General features: G+C 37.9%; 1 pseudogene; it reads left to right on the top strand.

Annotated features, from left to right (window-relative positions):
* The first annotated feature begins 750 nt into the window (after positions 1 to 750).
* Positions 751 to 5,257, top strand: LOC143681530 (threonine--tRNA ligase 1, cytoplasmic pseudogene; annotated as a pseudogene).
* The last annotated feature ends 346 nt before the right edge of the window (positions 5,258 to 5,603 follow it).

Below are 5,603 nucleotides of genomic sequence, written 5' to 3'. Positions count from 1 at the left end.
AATGAATAAGGGCTGACATCCTGAAGGACATTGTGCAAGTGGAGGAAAGTAGTGAGAGTGGAGAAAGGAATAGACTCACAAACATAAGTGGACACGAGAGACCATATAACCTCATAGAGAAAGGTGGACAGGGAAACTAGAAGTTTAAGGGCTCTATAGCTCCCTGTTCCAGACAGAGGGTTACAGAGGAACTTCTTTCCTTTGAATTCCATGAGAGTGCTATTCTTACAATACCCCTGTTTCATAGCACTTACCTCCTTGTAAATATGAGTTTACTTTTTTTGTCTCTCCCAACAGACAGTTCATAGTTACAAGAGAGCAAAACCAGTGTCTGATTCTCAAACATATCCTCAAACACCTAGAACTCAAAAGTTGTCTAATAATTGAATAAAAACATATATAATTTTAGTAGACCATAATCTCCCAAACTTTCAACCTCATTAACCTGAATGAAACAGGATTAAAATTATCACAAATTCAGTCATGCAGAAGGGACAATGAGAAGAAATGGAAGGTAGGAGGATAATCGAAGAGAAAGAAAAAACCTCTAGCAGCCCGAGTTTAAGGCAGTAGCTTCCAAACTTTAGTGTACATGAGATTCACCAAGATGGTTTGCTAAACACTGGGCCTCACCCCCAAATTTATGATTCAGTAGATCAGAGGTAGGCCAAAAGTATGCATTTCCAACAACTGCTGATGCTTCTCATCAAGGACCTTATGTAGAACAAAATTAGCTTAAGGGAATGGGGGATGGCAGAGGTATGAAGGTAGAAACAAAGGACAATAAGAGAATTTTAAATGGCCTCATAGATAATGAGGCATTACGTTTTTAAGAGGCTCTGACTGCTATAACCACTTAGAATTGATTGGTGAAGTTTGATTGCTGTGACTATTTCACACAAATAGAATTAAAATGATTATATGTCTGGGTTTGTCTGGGAGAGTTCTGATTTTCTCCTGTTGTCACAGAATATTAATTAATAGCTCTTCTTTTTTTCTCTCAGGAGTGTCTGAAATGAAACAATGAAATATATGCATGCAAACTGCAAGGGTGCTTCACAGTCTGTCTGGGTGAGAATGTGAATAAGCAAGTGAAAAGGAGCAACAAAGCTCTGTATCAACTTAATGCCCTTCCAAAGGATCTTTGAAAAATACTGATTAGCAGTCACTGCTCAGAACAGAGAGGCAAGATTTTGTAAGCCAAACATTGCAAAAAATGAGTACCAGACCTGGAGCCAGGATGACTAATGTCTAGGTTTTTCTTAGCCCTTTCAATGACTAGGCTTTCTTGGGACACACTTGTAGGGAGGAAGCGAGTCTCCTTAATCCCCAGATATTCTGACTCAGGGCAGCTAAGAGAGAGCCGAAGAAGGAATTTGCTTTTTCCACAAGCATCCAAGGAATTCTGATGCACGCCATGCATTGACCATATATTGAAAAATACTTCCATAAACAGACAAGGGTCTGATGTGTTACTGTTCCGAGTAGCAGCAGCATTTTAAAATTTATAAAGATTTATAATAAATGAAATCCACGAATTAGTTGAGTACCTCTTCTCCACTTAGTAAAGCTCTCAGTAGCTGCAACTTCTCCATTCCATTCTTCCAGTACTAAAACAGAAAAAGGAGTTGGTTGGAAAGAAGAGAGCCATCACAGATGACAAGCCTTGAAATCAGAGACGCGTAAGTACCTCATCCTCCTCATTAAGTTAGAAGTTTCACAGCACTGCCAGCGAATCATGGTGGAAGGATTTGAAAATGGCTCCAAACAACCACCTCAGATTCAATGACAGCAAGCACTGTCAGTGGGGAGAGGCTGGGGGTGTTTTCTCAGAGTTATCACAGAAGATTTGACAGCAACTTATAATCTGAAGTCGCCCTGAAGGACATAACTCAAAATTCCCATTATTCAGAATTTACATCATCTTTAACAAAGTTTTCTCTGACTTGATTTCTTTTCTCTTGGAAGTATAACATTTGCATGATTCAATTTTGACATTTTAAGAAGTTTTGCATAAATATGCATTTTCTGTCGAATTTATGATACAGCCACGCAGAGTTTATCCTTGACATTGTCACCTTCTTAGTCATGAATTGACATTATAATATTATTTACTACAAAATTGCATTGACAGCATCATAGGAACACTGTGACAGCATTTTAGTTGCCATCAAAGTGAATACTGAAAGTACATTTTGACAAAAATCACTTGGAGGGAAAAAAAACTGCCATATGGAGTTTCTGCATAAATATCACAGTTTTCTGAAAAACAATTTAATGACATGAATGCTAGTTAGCTGTTTATTCTGGATCAATAGCAGATAAAAAACTGAATTTTACTGAGTAAGACTTCATAAAAATATACAGTAAGGAATTTTGACTGTCTCAGAAAGCATGAGAGAATCAAGAACCTCCTGGCTTTGCTTTCAAATACAAGATTCTTATTACACTCTCTTCACAGATTGTTGTCAGATGATTACATTAAAAATGATAATAAGGGGTATTTTGCAAGTTTATATTTTAAAAATATTCATTTTGGCATAGAGTTAAGCAGCATAGACCACCTCTAAAGAAAAGGCAATTTTTTTCTTAACTTTAGCATAGGTCAGCAATCTTTTAAACCATAATGATTCATTTTGGACACATTTTTCAGGCTTACATTGTCAATATCTCTTCTTAGACTTTTGTATCATTGCTGTCACACAACTAGTGGTACTTAACACATGCTGTTAAATATTTTGGCAGCAGGGGGAAGAAGAAAAAGTAAAATAATATAACTAGCATTCATGGATTACCAGCTATGTACAAATACCATATTAACTGAGTACATTACATATAAATTTTCATTTAGTCATGACAAGACTATCATGGAGAAATAGATTTATTATTCCCACTCTACAGATAACAAAACTGAATTTTGAAAAGGTGAAACACTTCTAAAGGCATATGATTAGTAAGTAGTGGATCTGGGCTCTGAACAAGTCTGACTCCAGTGCCCATTTCTCTTTGATAGAAGAGAAAGGGAGTGACCTCTGCTCTCCTCTTCCCGAGAAGGTCACTTCTGGTACTGTCTTCCAGTCATGGTTTACAGATATCAGAAGAAAAGGCCAGCAACCCTTCAAAGAAGCTGGAAGGCAAGGACAAACCAGAAAGTATCAGTAAGGAAAAGTGAAAAGAAAGAGGCAAGAAGAAGAACAAAGAAGGATCTGGGAATGGAGGTCAAGCAGAGCTGAATACTTGGCCTGAATATATTAACACACATCTTGAGATATATAATAAACTAAAAGCAGAGCATGATTCCCTTCTGGCAGAAAAAAAACAAAAGAAGATAGCAAGCCAATTAAAATCACTCTGCCTGATAGTAAACAGATTGGTGCAGAATTCTAGAAAACCACACCATATAATAGAGCCTGTGGAATTAGTCAAGGCCTGGCTGACAGCACTGTTATTGCTACAGTGAATACAGTTGTTTGGGACCTAGACCACCCTCTGGAGGAAGACTGTATCTTGGAACTTCTCCCGTGTAAGGATGAGGAAGCTCAGGCAGTATACTGGCACTCAGATGCTCACATAATGGGTGAAGCCGTGGAAGGAATCCATGGTGGATGTTTGTGCTATGGTCTGCCAATAGAAAACGGATTCTATTATGACACATACCTTGAAGAAAGGAGTGTGTCCAGCAATGATTTCTCTTCTTTGGAGACTTTATATGAGAACATCATTAAAGAAAACAGGCTTTTGAAAGATTAGAAGTTAAGATAGAAATTTTACTGGGAATGTTTAAGTACAAGTTCAAGTACCAGATATTAAATGAAAAAGTGAATACTCCAACTACCAAGGTCTATAGGTATGGCCTCTTTACAGATCTCTGCCAGGGTCCACATGTCAAACACATTGGCAAAATTAAACTTTAAAAATACACAAAACTTCCTCCACATACTGGGAAGGTAAAGCAGATATGGAGACTCTCTAGAGAATTTATGGCATTTCATTCCCAGATACTAAAATGTTGAAAGAGTGGGAGAAGTTCCAAGATGAAACTAAAAACTGAGATCACAAGAAAATTGGGAGGGACCAAGAACTATATTTCTTCCATGAACTCAGCCCTGAAAGTTGCTTTTTCCTGCCAAAGGAAGCCTACATTTATAATACACTTATTGAATTTATCAGAAGTGAATATAGGAAATGAGGATGCCAAGAAGCGGTTACGCCAAAAATCTACAATAGCGGGTTCTGTGACCTCAGGTCACTGGCAGCACTACAGTGAGAACATGTTCTCCTTTGAGATGGAGAAAGAGTTATTTGCTCTGAAACCCCATGAACTGCCCAGGACACTGCCTCATGTCTGATCACCAGCCAAGAACCTGGCAAGAGTTGCCTCTGCAGATTTCCGATTTGGAGTACCTCATAGGAACAAGTGTCGGGACCACTCACAGGACTCATCAGAGTACAAAGATTCCAACAGGGTGATGCTCACATATTCTCACCATGGAACAGATCGAGGATGAAATAAAAGGTTATCTGGATTTTCTACATGCAGTATATAATGTATTTGGATTTTCTTTTAAACTCAATCTTTCTGTCCACCCAGAGAAATTCCTTGAAGATACTGAAGTATGCAATCAAGCTGAGAAGCAACTTGAAAACAGCCTGAATGAGTCTAGTGAAAAGTAGGTGTTAAATACTGGAAATGTAGTTTTCTATGGTCCGAAAATTGACATGCAGAATAAAGAGGCAATTAGTCAGTTCCACCAGTGTGCAACAATTCAGCTGGATTTTCAGTTGTTGCGCATCAGATTTAATCTCACTTTTGTAAGTCATGACGGTGATGACAAGAAAAGGCCAGTGATTGTTCATCAAGCTGTCTTGGGGTAGGTGGAGAGAATGATTGCTATCCTCACTGAAAACTATGAGAGCAAATGGTTTTCCAGCTATCTCTGCGCCAGATAATGGTAGTTCCAATGGGACCTCCAGGTGATGAATATGCTCAAAAGGTACAGCAACAATTCTATGATGCTAAATTCATGGCAGACATTGATCTGGATTCAGGCTGTATATTAAATAAGAAGATCAGAAACTCACAGTTGGCACAGTATAACTACATCCTAGTTATTGGTGAAAAAGAGAAAACCAGTGGTAGTTTAAAATCTGTACAAGAGGTATTAAGCTACATGGAGACCATACTATTTCTGAAACCACTGAGTAGTTACAGCAGCTCAAGTAGTCCTGCACCAAACAGGCAGAGGAAGAATTCTAACAGAGACTCATTGGCACAATGGAAAATGATGAACAGTATTTCTATGATGTAATACTTAGGAGAACTTCAGTTATACTGAACTTGGAACAGTTTGGTAGAGTCTGCGTAGATGACTGCAACATAAGCCTTTACTGAACTAGACAGGTTTTAGACAATGTATTTGAAGGAGTTAATTAAAAGAGACCCATTAACATTATTTTATTCCTTAAATATATGAGCACTGGAAATAAAACATGAAGAATGCTTCAGTATAACGTGGGAAAACATTTTTGTCAACTTAATGCAGCTAAAAAATATATTTTTTTCCACTTTGAAAAAATAAAACAAGAGAAAGAAAACACTGGGG

Source organism: Tamandua tetradactyla, chromosome 1 (genome assembly GCF_023851605.1).
Source record: "Tamandua tetradactyla isolate mTamTet1 chromosome 1, mTamTet1.pri, whole genome shotgun sequence".
Lineage (NCBI taxonomy): Eukaryota > Metazoa > Chordata > Mammalia > Pilosa > Myrmecophagidae > Tamandua > Tamandua tetradactyla.
The sequence above is the reverse complement of the archived record's forward strand: the minus strand, read 5'-3'. Positions and strand labels throughout refer to the sequence as shown.